Source organism: Centroberyx gerrardi, chromosome 1 (genome assembly GCF_048128805.1).
Source record: "Centroberyx gerrardi isolate f3 chromosome 1, fCenGer3.hap1.cur.20231027, whole genome shotgun sequence".
NCBI lineage: Eukaryota > Metazoa > Chordata > Actinopteri > Beryciformes > Berycidae > Centroberyx > Centroberyx gerrardi.
This window is the reverse complement of record NC_135997.1, coordinates 38,271,947-38,285,866: the sequence shown is the minus strand read 5'-3', so window position 1 is coordinate 38,285,866 and position 13,920 is coordinate 38,271,947.

Here is a 13,920-nt window from a genome sequence, read left to right as displayed (position 1 = left end):
TCTGTCTGTCTGTCTGTCTGTCTGTCTGTCTCTCTCTCTCTCTCTCTCCCTCTCTCTCTGTCTCTCTCTCTCTCTCTCTGTCTCTCTCTCTCTCTCTCTCTCTCTGTCTCTCTCTCTCTCTCTCTGTCTCTCTCTCTGTCTCTCTCTCTCTCTCTGTCTCTCTCTCTCTCTCTCTCTCTCTCTCTCCCTCTCTCTCTCTCTCTGTCTGTCTCTCTCTGTCTCTCTCTCTCTCTCTCTGTCTGTCTGTCTGTCTGTCTGTCTGTCTCTCTCTCTCTCTCTCTCTCTCTCTCTCTCTCTCTCCCTCTCTCTCTGTCTCTCTCTCTCTCTCTCTGTCTCTCTCTGTCTCTCTCTCTCTCTCTCTGTCTCTCTCTGTCTCTCTCTCTCTCTCCCTCTCTCTCTCTGTCTCTCTCTCTCTCTCTCTCTCTCTCTCTGTCTCTCTCTCTGTCTCTCTCTCTCTCTCTCTGTCTCTCTCTCTCTCTCTCTCTCCCTCTCTCTCTCTCTCTCTCTCTGTCTCTCTCTCTCTCTCTCTCTCTGTCTTGTCTGTCTGTCTGTCTCTCTCTGTCTCTCTCTCCTCTCTCCTCTCTCTCCATCCAGATGATAAACCTCCTCACCACTGATGGGTACCGGGTGTTTGAGGCGGTGGTGTACGGGACGATGCTGCTGTCCGCCCCGCTGCTGCTGGTCATCTGCGTCGCCTACGCCTGCAGCGTCCTGGGATACACCGCTCTGCTCGGCATCCTGGTCTACTCCGTCTTCATCGCCTTACAGGTCCACACACACAACTACACACAACTACACACACAACAACTACACACACACAACTACACACAACTACACACACAACAACACACAACTACACACACAACAACTACACACACAACAACTACACACAACTACACACAACTACACACACAACTACACACACAACTACACACAACTACACACACAACAACTACACACACAACAACTACACACACAACAACTACACACACAACTACACACACAACAACTACACACACAACAACTACACACACAACTACACACACAACAACTACACACACAACAACTACACACACAACAACTACACACACAACAACTACACACACAACTACACACACAACAACTACACACACAACAACTACACACACAACTACACACAACTACACACACAACTACACACACAACTACACACACAACAACTACACACACAACTACACACACAACTACACACACAACAACTACACACACAACTACACACACAACTACACACACAACAACTACACACACAACTACACACACAACAACTACACACACAACAACTACACACACAACTACACACACAACAACTACACACACAACTACACACACAACAACTACACACACAACAACTACACACACAACAACTACACACACAACTACACACACAACAACTACACACACAACAACTACACACACAACAACTACACACACAACAACTACACACACAACTACACACACAACAACTACACACACAACAACTACACACACAACTACACACACAACAACTACACACACAACAACTACACACACAACTACACACACAACAACTACACACACAACAACTACACACACAACAACTACACACAACTACACACAACTACACACACAGCAACTACACACACAACTACACACAACAACTACACACAACTACACACAACTACACACAACTACACACAACTACACACACAACTACACACACAACAATTTCACGCACACAACTACACACACAACTACACACAACTACACACACAACAACTACACACAACTACACACAACTACACACAACTACACACACAACACCTGCATGTGTGTGTGTGTGTGTGTGTATGTATGTGTGTGTGTGTTTTGTTCTTGTTTCTTGTTAAACTGATGATTTTTTATGGTCTTGGACCCTTGGAAGACACCAGGCAGAGTCCAGCAGAGTCCAGCAGAGTCCAGCAGAGTCCAGCAGAGTCTAGCAGAGTCCAGCAGCCTGCTGACAGACTGCTGACAGACTGCTGACAGACTCCTGCTTCTGCCTGCTGTTCGCTGTCTCCTAGCAACACCAGCTGTATTTACTAATGTTCATCTTTCTCCGTCAGTTTGGCATGGCCAAGCTCACCGACACGTTCAGGCGGAAAACCGCGGTGCTGACGGACAGCCGGGTTCGCACCGTGAACGAAGTTCTCACCTGCATCAAACTCATCAAGATGTACGCATGGGAAGACTGCTTCGAGACGAAGATCACAGGTGAGAAGACAGCTGTGTCACTCTGCTCCCGACACCGCACACCTGTCTGTAATACTGAATATCTGCACATTGTGGCAGCAGCTGCCTCGTGTTTTGAGAAGCTGGTCTGTGGGAATAAAACTTCTATTATAAGATGTGTGAGATTAACTTACAGACTCACAGAACAAATACTCTCCATACAGTTGGAACGCAGAGTGGATGTGTGTGATACAGTTTGTGATTTATTCTGTCAGTGTACACAGCTATCTGCAAATGTGCAAAATACATTTTGCAAATAAATGCATTTGGTGTTGGGAGCTGTCATCAACGTGTGTGTGTGTGTGTGTGTGTGTGTGTGTGTGTGCATGTGTGTGTGTGTGTGTGTGTGTGCATGTGTGTGTGTGTGTGTGCATGTGTGTGTGTGTGTGTGTGTGTGTGCTCTGACCTGCGCTGTCAGATTGTGACTCACTTTGCAATTTTGCTGTTTTTAAAGATTCACAAAAAGAAACACATTGATTACAGCTCATACTGCAAATCCATCCAGCAAAATGTATTTTATACATTATACATTATACACAAGTAGAAAAGTTTGTAAATTGAATCACACACACATCCATCGCCTTTCAGCTTTATGGACTGGAGTACACATTTGTACATTTGTTTCAGCAGTTTCTGATTCAGCCAGGACTCCCAGTGTCCGGTCAGACTGCTGCAGTGCTGGGCAGCTCCCAGCTGGGACTGTGCTGAACTGTGCTGAACTGTGCTGGACTGTGCTGAACTGTGCTGAACTGTGCTGAACTGTGTGAATGTGGAGCAGCAGGACTCAGAAGAGATGAAGCATCAAAATAAAAAGTTTTCTCCAAACATCTGATGTTGTTTCTCTCAGACATCAGGAGGAATGAGAGCAGCATATTGGAGAAGGTTCACTACATCTTGACCTTCAGCTCCACCCTCACCACCATGACGCCCATCGTGGCCAACATCATCACCTTCACACTGCACACCTCACTGGGCTTCCCGCTCAGCAGCACCGCTGTGAGTACCAGGTTCCGAGCACCGGGGGCTCTGGGCGCCGGGCTCCGGGCGCCGGGCTCTGAGCGCCGGGCTCTGAGCGCCGGGCTCCGAGCACCGGGGGCTCTGGGCGCCGGGCTCTGAGCACCGGGGGCTCTGGGCGCTGGGCTCCGGGCGCCGGGCTCTGAGCGCCGGGCTCTGAGCACCGGGCTCTGGGCGCCGGGGGCTCTGAGCACCGGGCTCTGAGCGCCGGGGGCTCTGAGCACCGGGCTCTGAGCGCCGGGGGCTCTGAGCACCGGGGGTTCTGAGCGCCGGGGGTTCTGAGCACCGGGCTCTGGGCGCCAGGGGCTCTGGGCGCCGGGGGCTCTGAGCACCGGGCTCTGAGCACCGGGCTCTGGGCGCCGGGGGCTCTGAGCACCGGGCTCTGAGCGCCGGGGGCTCTGAGCACCGGGCTCTGAGCACCGGGCTCTGAGCGCCGGGGGTTCTGAGCGCCGGGGGTTCTGAGCACCGGGCTCTGAGCGCCGGGGGTTCTGAGCACCGGGCTCTGAGCGCCGGGGGTTCTGAGCACCGGGCTCTGAGCACCGGGCTCTGAGCGCCGGGGGTTCTGAGCACCGGGCTCTGAGTGCCGGGGGTTCTGAGCACCGGGCTCTGAGCACCGGGCTCTGGGCGCCGGGCTCTGAGCACCGGGCTCTGAGCACCGGGTTCTGAGCACCGGGCTCTGAGCACCGGGCTCTGAGCGCCGGGGGTTCTGAGCACCGGGCTCTGAGCACCGGGCTCTGAGCACCGGGCTCTGAGCACCGGGCTCTGAGCACCGGGGGTTCTGGGCGCCGGGCTCTGAGCACCGGGGGTTCTGAGCACCGGGCTCTGAGCACCGGGCTCTGAGCACCGGGGGTTCTGAGCACCGGGCTCTGAGCGCCGGGGGTTCTGAGCACCGGGCTCTGAGCACCGGGCTCTGAGCGCCGGGGGTTCTGAGCACCGGGGGCTCCGGGCGCCGGGGGCTCTGAGCACCGGGCTCTGAGCACCGGGCTCTGGGCGCCGGGCTCTGAGCACCGGGCTCTGAGCACCGGGTTCTGAGCACCGGGCTCTGAGCACCGGGCTCTGAGCGCCGGGGGTTCTGAGCACCGGGCTCTGAGCACCGGGCTCTGAGCACCGGGCTCTGAGCACCGGGGGTTCTGGGCGCCGGGCTCTGAGCACCGGGGGTTCTGAGCGCCGGGGGTTCTGAGCACCGGGCTCTGAGCGCCGGGGGTTCTGAGCACCGGGCTCTGAGCGCCGGGGGTTCTGAGCACCGGGCTCTGAGCACCGGGCTCTGAGCGCCGGGGGTTCTGAGCACCGGGCTCTGAGTGCCGGGGGTTCTGAGCACCGGGCTCTGAGCACCGGGCTCTGAGCGCCGGGGGTTCTGAGCACCGGGGGCTCCGGGCGCCGGGGGCTCTGAGCACCGGGCTCTGAGCACCGGGCTCTGGGCGCCGGGCTCTGAGCACCGGGCTCTGAGCACCGGGTTCTGAGCACCGGGCTCTGAGCACCGGGCTCTGAGCGCCGGGGGTTCTGAGCACCGGGCTCTGAGCACCGGGCTCTGAGCACCGGGCTCTGAGCACCGGGGGTTCTGGGCGCCGGGCTCTGAGCACCGGGGGTTCTGAGCACCGGGCTCTGAGCACCGGGCTCTGAGCACCGGGGGTTCTGAGCACCGGGCTCTGAGCGCCGGGGGTTCTGAGCACCGGGCTCTGAGCACCGGGCTCTGAGCGCCGGGGGTTCTGAGCACCGGGGGCTCCGGGCGCCGGGGGCTCTGAGCACCGGGCTCTGAGCACCGGGCTCTGAGCACCGGGCTCTGGGCGCCGGGCTCTGAGCACCGGGCTCTGAGCACCGGGTTCTGAGCACCGGGCTCTGAGCACCGGGCTCTGAGCGCCGGGGGTTCTGAGCACCGGGCTCTGAGCACCGGGCTCTGAGCACCGGGCTCTGAGCACCGGGGGTTCTGGGCGCCGGGCTCTGAGCACCGGGGGTTCTGAGCACCGGGCTCTGAACACCGGGCTCTGAGCACCGGGGGTTCTGAGCACCGGGCTCTGAGCGCCGGGGGTTCTGAGCACCGGGCTCTGAGCACCGGGCTCTGAGCACCGGGCTCTGAGCGCCGGGGGTTCTGAGCACCGGGCTCTGAGCGCCGGGGGTTCTGAGCACCGGGCTCTGAGCACCGGGCTCTGAGCGCCGGGGGTTCTGAGCACCGGGGGCTCCGGGCGCCGGGGGCTCTGAGCACCGGGCTCTGAGCACCGGGCTCTGGGCGCCGGGCTCTGAGCACCGGGCTCTGAGCACCGGGTTCTGAGCACCGGGCTCTGAGCACCGGGCTCTGAGCGCCGGGGGTTCTGAGCACCGGGCTCTGAGCACCGGGCTCTGGGCGCCGGGCTCTGAGCACCGGGGGTTCTGAGAACCGGGCTCTGAGCACCGGGCTCTGAGCACCGGGGGTTCTGGGCGCCGGGTTCTGAGCACCGGGCTCTGAGCACCGGGCTCTGAGCACCGGGGGTTCTGGGCGCCGGGCTCTGAGCACCGGGGGTTCTGAGCACCGGGCTCTGAGCACCGGGCTCTGAGCACCGGGGGTTCTGGGCGCCGGGCTCTGAGCTTCTGTCTGAGTGAAGCTCTGAGATTTTGACTCCCAGCTCAACATGAGCTGCAGCACAATGGGACATAGAATGCAAAATAACAAAATCCTATGACAATTATGAATAGAATTTTTGAAAGGGCCCAAACAGAGACAGAACCTTCTAATTCTGAAAGGTCAATCTGGGTTTGGTTCTAAAGGTTCTGTCTGACGCTTTACAGCGAGGAACCTCCGGCTCAAGCTACAGAATAAACTGCGGGAGACTGAGAGTAAAGCAGGAAACGAGATCAATATCGACTGTTTGAGCTTCACTCAGATCCACAGGGAGGCTCCTCCTCCTCTTCCTCCTCCTCTTCCTCTTCCTCCTCCTCCTCTTCCTCTTCAGCCTCCTCTTCCTCCTCCTCCTCCTCCTCTTCCTCTTCAGCCTCCTCTTCCTCCTCCTCCTCTTCCTCATCCTCTTCCTCTTCCTCCTCTTCCTCTTCAGCCTCCTCTTCCCTCTGTCTGATCCCAGTCAGAAAATGAGAATAAAGAATCTGTCTAGTCTGTAAGTTTTTGTAATCAAATCAGATGATTGTTGAGTGTGTGTTAGGTTCACCTCTGATGATGTCATTATATAATATTCTGCTGCTGTATAATACTGTTGTAACTGAAAGTTTGTGATAATTGTTCAAACACAGCAGCAGCTGCTTTACAGTAAGTGCCGGCATTTTGAACACAATCAATTGTTATGATGGAAAATATGAAAATAACGCTCAACACGCAGCAACCTGAACCATCGTTATCATAGAAACTGGGTGATGTCATCATTAACTTTAAAATATTGTCTATTTTGTGGCTACAGACTACATGAGGCATCTGGGCCTCTGACGTGACGTGGCTGATTCTGATTGGTCCTCACTGTAACATTGAAGTTTGTGATTGGATGGGAAATAGAGCCTTAAAGTACCAACATGAAATACAGTTTCTGAGATAGAACTTTCTATGCTCTTTTTAAAAAAAATAAATAAATAACACCACACAAGCGTAAAGTAACATTTAAAGATAATTAAAAAAAAGATAAAAAAGAAAGTCAGATGAAACCTTTTACTTCCAAACTCACAGTAAACATTTTACATCTCTCTGTCTTGACTGAAGTGGACTTAACAAGTGAAATAAGGGATCAGAGCTTCACCTGGACTCACCTGAGTTCACTTCATGCAGACTCCAGCCGGTCCTGATGGTTTGTCTGCTCAGTGTAAACCGGTCGATGTGGTTTGGTGTCTCACTCAGTCTGTTGTCTCCAGGCCTTCTCCACCATCGCCATCTTCAACTCCCTGAGGTTCGCTATGGTTTTGATGCCGGTCTGTGTGAAGTCCCTGGCCGAGACCGCCGTGTCTCTGGACCGACTGAAGGTGACTCGTGCAGCCGGTTAACAGTTCTGACTATAAATCTTCACATGCCGTGTCTGTCTAGTGGGAAATTATGTGCCAGTTTTTCATCGATGTAAACCATCAGGCAGACGCTTCAGAGCACCTCTGGCCAAAAAGAGAACTTACAAAAACTCTTTCATTCCCACTGCAATATCCTTTTTAAACAAGGCCGAATAGACTGTCACTACTCTTTAATACAGCTTTGCACACCTGCTCCTATTTGTTTATGGAATTGTTTGTGTTTTTAATGTAATTTTATGATGTTTTTATGTTGTTTGTGAGCTCCTAACCTAAGACAATTTTCTATCATTATGTGATAGACAATAAAGTTTTTTGAATCTTGAATCTTGAATCTAGAGAAAATTCAAATCCCTGTCAAACAGTTGAGCTGTAACCTCCCATCAGTCCTGCGCCTGACGGTCCAGCTGTGTGGAGACCAGTTTCAGACCTGAACCCGCTGCACAATCAGTTTCAGCTCTTATACAGCTTATACAGCTTTAAGTGTTGTTTTATAAATTTAAATGGATGGATAAATGGATAAAGTTTAATGGATGTAAAAGAAACACTTGAATGCCTGCAGTATCCCAGAGTAGATGTCACATTATTCAAGGGATTGAGATCTCACTTTGGAATTACATTTTTTACAGAAAATAATGCTGATCCAGAACCCAGAGCCCTACCTGGTCCAGAAAACAGGCAACGGATCAGCAGCCATAGCGATGCACAACGCTACTCTGTCCTGGACCAGACCGGCCCCCCAGCCACCCCCCCCCAACAATAAAGGGGACAGTTTGAACCTGGTGTCCCAGAACGGGAAGCCCGAAGCCCCGCCCACCCTGAGGAACGTCTCCTTCACCCTGCCCAAGGTGCCGGCTGGGGATTCACCGCTGAGATCAACAGGTTTGACCGCTGAGCTTAAGACAAACTAATGATCCGTTCTGCTCCCTGTAGGGGAACCTGCTGGGGGTCTGCGGGAACGTGGGCAGCGGGAAGAGCTCGCTGATCTCCAGCCTTTTAGAACAGGTTGGTTCCTCTTTCTGTTTTACAGGATGTCGATACTGCCGGGGTTAGGGTTGACCTTAACCTTAACCTTAACCTTAACCTTAACCTTAACCATAACCCCTCTGTACGACGCGTTCAGGACGCCCAGACAGTCAGCAGGGAGGGACGGACCGGAGACCGTCGGTCTGTCAGCCTCAGCTCTGACACAGAAATCTAAAATTTATCTCTAAGACTGAAAACAACTAAAGACTTAACTGATGTTGTGTAGATGGCGGTTTGTGATGTTTGCTGATGGTTGTGTGATGGTTTTCTACCCTAGATGCACCTCCAGCAGGGCTCCATCACAGCTGATGGGACGTTCGCCTACGTTTCCCAGCAGGCCTGGATTTTCTACGGAACAGTGAAGGACAACATCCTGATGGGGGAACCGTTCCACCAGTCCAGGTGACGGACGGCTTTCATTAACTAACAAAGAAAACTGCAGATAAACACAGCAGCTAAATGTAGAAACAGCAGCACCAGTCTCTCTCACTGTCAGTGATGTTAATGTGTTACTGTTTGTTTGTTTGTTTGTTTGTTTGTTTGTTTGTTTGTTTGTTTGATTTATTTAAAACTACCTGCTGTCCTTCCTTACTGCAGTGATCACAGATGATGTCACATGAAATCTTTTTTACCCAATTATCTTTTTAATCTGTCTAACTTTTATGTTAACTTTTTTGTGCTAATTGTGAGCAAGACATCTGGCAACGCTGTCACACTGTAGAAGGTCAAAGGTCGTCTCCAGTACATAACAGCATGATAAACTGTCATGATATTCAGTTTGTTGTGCTTCTGTCTTTCAGCTGGAGGCGAGCGACTGTAAAATTAAAGCTAAAAAGTCTGACAGACAGAAATGTAAAGCGTACATCATCAGATCCTGCACAGTGTTAACTTTTACTGCACTTCACTGTTCTCAAGTCGTTTTTAATCGAGTTAGGGTTAGTAGCATGTTTATTTTAATGAGATAAATCCGGTCCTGAAAGTGGCACTTCGTAGCGGTTTTGTCAGCAGTCCCTTGTGGTCAGGGAGCAGTCTAATCTAGTCTAGTCTAGTCTAGTCGTGTTTATTTATATGAACTGTCTAACTGAGTCGGTCGCTCCCCTTCAGGTACGACAGAGTCCTCAGCGCCTGCAGCCTCAGAGCCGACCTGGACATCCTCCCATATGGAGATCAAACCAAGGTGGGAACTCACACTGGCTTCTCTACACATTCAGCTTAAAAACACAAGTCATCATTTGCAGTATAATATCTAATGAACACAATCCATCACAACTATGTTGAGTTCTTACAGCTCTGTTGACCTCTGACCTGCGCTGACCCTCTCCCTCCTCGGCGCTGGGGCAGATAGGGGAGCGGGGCCTGAACCTGTCGGGGGGGCAGAAGCAGAGGGTCAGCCTGGCCAGAGCCGTCTACTCCAACAGGGACATCTTCCTGCTGGACGACCCGCTGTCTGCTGTCGACGCCCATGTGGGGAAACATATATTTGAGGAATGCATCAAGAAAGACCTTCAGGGGAAATCTGTCATACTGGTGACTCACCAGCTCCAGGTAGGATGGGAGTTTCCACAGCCAATACACTGAAGAGCGACAGGGCCTGGTCTCTCCTGGTGCTATTTTACTCTGACATGTTGAGTGACTGACCTTGTTTTTCAATCTGAACCTTCATTTAAACAGTCCTGGCAACACAGCAGCAGCATATTCAGCTACACACAGACAAGAAAGCAGCTAAAAAGAAGTAATAGATAATCTGAGAAGATGAGAGAAAAAGAAGACGGGGCAGTCTGTGGTGAAAATGCTTTCAGATGGAACAAAATCAGCAAACTGTTCTGTTTGGTTTGTCTCTTCGCACGCAGCAGCCTCGGTCCAACCTTCTCTCCATTCAGGCGACTCAAACAGAAACAGAAGTTCATAGAACATGCAGAATTCATTCTCAATTCATTCTGAAAAGGTTGGACAGACCAAAACCTTTTCAGTATTTGAATTGAAGGAAATCCACCAGTGGAATGTATTGAGTTGAGTGTGGATTAGTCCGGCTCAGACTGTAGAGACTCAGGAGAGGATCAGTAGAGAACGGTAGGTCCAGACAAGGTTTTTATCCCAGAGAGGTGAACTGGACCCACACAGCTCTCTGGAAGGTCAAAGGGCAAACTGGTCAGGTTTGACTCAAATTGTGAGTCAAATTGTGAGTAAGTGAGTTGATCTGAAGCTGATGGTGTGTTGTTGGACAATTGGGTTTGATTTCATTTTTGTCCAAATTTATGATGTCCAAATTTCCAACACAGTTCAGACCGGTCAGACAGGTCCAGATGAAGACAGAGCTGCATATTTTGAGGTATTTTGTGTTGGACTGTTGAGGAAGATCCAGATAAATAGGATGATGCTGGTTATGTGTCTCAAATGGACAGAGACTCTCTGTTCTGTCTATGATTTCTCAAACTTGGCATGACCGGCCGAATGTCTGTTTACAGTCTCATTCCTTCAGACATTCTCTCAACACAAATTTTTTTTTGCATGCAAGAACATTTTTGAGCATCAATAGATGAGAATTTTTGGAAGTAGAATATAACTCCCGTCACTCCTGCTGCTCCCTGGGTGGGGATGGGCTCCCAGCAGAAGTCCTGGGGTGTTTCACTCGGTGGTTTTCTGGGACAGGAGTCCAGTGGCTGATCTCCTGCCTGCAGATACATGTGGAGGCTTTGACCTGCTCATGTGCTTGTTTTTGTTCTGTAAGCATAGAAGTTTCATCTGTCTTTAAGAAATGCTGCATTTTTCTATTTCTATTCATATAACCATGTACTTAAATGAGCAGCGATGGAGCTCCTGATGTCAGTGAAGCCCGGATTGTCAGGTGATCCCTGACAATCCCGGTTCCAGGTTGGAGCTGCAGGTGAAGAAAACCAGTTTGGAATTATTTCCACCCATGAGAAACGGCTTCAGATTGTCCTGAAGCCTCTTATGTTCCTCTGCTCTGAGACATCTGGGCCACACAGATGGTTTTGTTGTTCTTTGCTGTTCCTCCTGTTCCTCCTGTTCCTCCTGTTCTCCTGTTCCTCCTGTCCTCCTGTCCTCCTGTTCCTCCTGTTCCTCCTGTTCCTCCTGTCCTCCTGTTCCTCCTGTCCTCCTGTTCCTCCTGTCCTCCTGTCCTCCTGTTCCTCCTGTTCCTCCTGTCCTCCTGTTCCTCCTGTCCTCCTGTTCCTCCTGTTCCTCCTGTTCCTCCTGTTCTCCTGTTCCTCCTGTTCTCCTGTTCTCCTGTTCCTCCTGTCCTCCTGTTCCTCCTGTTCCTCCTGTTCCTCCTGTCCTCCTGTTCCTCCTGTCCTCCTGTTCCTCCTGTTCCTCCTGTTCTCCTGTTCTCCTGTTCTCCTGTTCTCCTGTTCCTCCTGTCCTCCTGTTCCTCCTGTCCTTCTGTTCTCCTGTTCCTCCTGTTCCTCCTGTCCTCCTGTCCTCCTGTTCTCCTGTTCCTCCTGTTCCTCCTGTCCTCCTGTTCTCCTGTTCCTCCTGTTCCTCCTGTCCTCCTGTCCTCCTGTTCTCCTGTTCCTCCTGTTCCTCCTGTCCTCCTGTTCCTCCTGTTCCTCCTGTCCTCCTGTTCTCCTGTTCCTCCTGTTCTCCTGTTCTCCTGTTCCTCCTGTCCTCCTGTTCCTCCTGTTCCTCCTGTTCTCCTGTTCTCCTGTTCCTCCTGTTCCTCCTGTTCTCCTGTTCCTCCTGTTCTCCTGTCCTCCTGTTCTCCTGTTCCTCCTGTCCTCCTGTCCTCCTGTTCCTCCTGTCCTCATGTTCCTCCTGTTCCTCCTGTTCTCCTGTTCCTCCTGTTCCTCCTGTTCCTCCTGTTCCTCCTGTTCTCCTGTCCTCCTGTTCTCCTGTTCCTCCTGTCCTCCTGTTCTCCTGTTCCTCCTGTTCCTCCTGTTCTCCTGTCCTCCTGTTCTCCTGTTCCTCCTGTCCTCCTGTTCCTCCTGTTCCTCCTGTTCCTCCTGTTCTCCTGTTCCTCCTGTTCTCCTGTCCTCCTGTTCTCCTGTTCCTCCTGTCCTCCTGTCCTCCTGTTCCTCCTGTCCTCATGTTCCTCCTGTTCCTCCTGTTCTCCTGTTCCTCCTGTTCCTCCTGTTCCTCCTGTTCCTCCTGTTCTCCTGTCCTCCTGTTCTCCTGTTCCTCCTGTCCTCCTGTTCTCCTGTTCCTCCTGTCCTCCTGTTCTCCTGTTCCTCCTGTTCCTCCTGTTCTCCTGTCCTCCTGTTCCTCCTGTCCTCCTGTTCTCCTGTTCCTCCTGTTCCTCCTGTTCTCCTGTCCTCCTGTTCTCCTGTTCCTCCTGTCCTCCTGTTCTCCTGTTCCTCCTGTTCCTCCTGTTCCTCCTGTTCTCCTGTCCTCATGTTCCTCCTGTTCCTCCTGTTCTCCTGTTCCTCCTGTTCCTCCTGTTCCTCCTGTTCTCCTGTCCTCCTGTCCTCCTGTTCCTCCTGTCCTCCTGTTCTCCTGTTCCTCCTGTTCCTCCTGTTCCTCCTGTTCTCCTGTCCTCATGTTCCTCCTGTTCCTCCTGTTCTCCTGTTCCTCCTGTCCTCCTGTCCTCCTGTTCCTCCTGTTCCTCCTGTTCCTCCTGTTCTCCTGTCCTCCTGTTCTCCTGTTCCTCCTGTCCTCCTGTTCCTCCTGTTCCTCCTGCCCGCTTCTGTCTTGTCACTGATCAGTTTTCACAGTGCAGCAGCTTGTTGAACCGGCTGAACGTGCGCTCAGGTCTAAGTTAGGGTGTGAAGTCTACACTAAACATTAAAACTGTTTAGTTTATGTTTAGTTTCAGGTTCAGGTCTAAGTTAGGGTGTGAAGTCTACACTAAACATTAAAACTGTTTAGTTTATGTTTAGTTTCAGGTTCAGGTCTAAGTTAGGGTGTGAAGTCTACACTAAACATTAAAACTGTTTAGTTTGTGTTTAGTTTCAGGTTGGAGATGAATCTGTTAGACTGTTGCTCAAAAGCCTGCTGGCACCAAACTCCACATGAAGACTTCTGGCCGCTGTAGGTTTTGTTGACCTGACTGTCCCTCTGTGTCCGTCAGTACTTGGAGTTCTGTGATGAGGTTCTGGTTCTGGAGGACGGGCAGGTCCAGGAGGCAGGAACCCACCAGGAGCTGATGAGGGCCAGAGGCCACTACGCTGAGCTGATCACCAAGAACCTGAAGGAACAGTCCAGAGTAAGACAGCCTAATGAAGTCTGACGTTTTATTTTTTATTTGTTGTTTTATTGTCTGAAAAACACTTTGTAATGAATATGTAAATACATACATTATATAAGAATAATATCAATAACAACAATATAGGTAAGATCGTTTTTTGAAATACATTATAGCTGCTTCATTATATCAACAGTCAGAGAGCAGTTTAGTGGCAGCTGTGTGAGTGTAAGACTGTTTCTACTGCCACAGTGTTAAAGAAGACTTTTATTTGAAAACTGATGACAACGAGGAGAGGAGAGGAGAGGAGAGGAGAGGAGAAGAGACGAGAAGAGAGGGAGATGGAGAGGAGAGGAGAGGAGAGGAGAGGGAGAAGAGAGGGAGAGGAGAGGGAGAAGAGAGGGAGAAGAGAGGGAGAGGAGAGGAGAGGAGAGGAGAGGAGAGGAGAGGAGAGGGAGAAGAGAGGGAGAAGAGAGGGAGAGGAGAGGAGA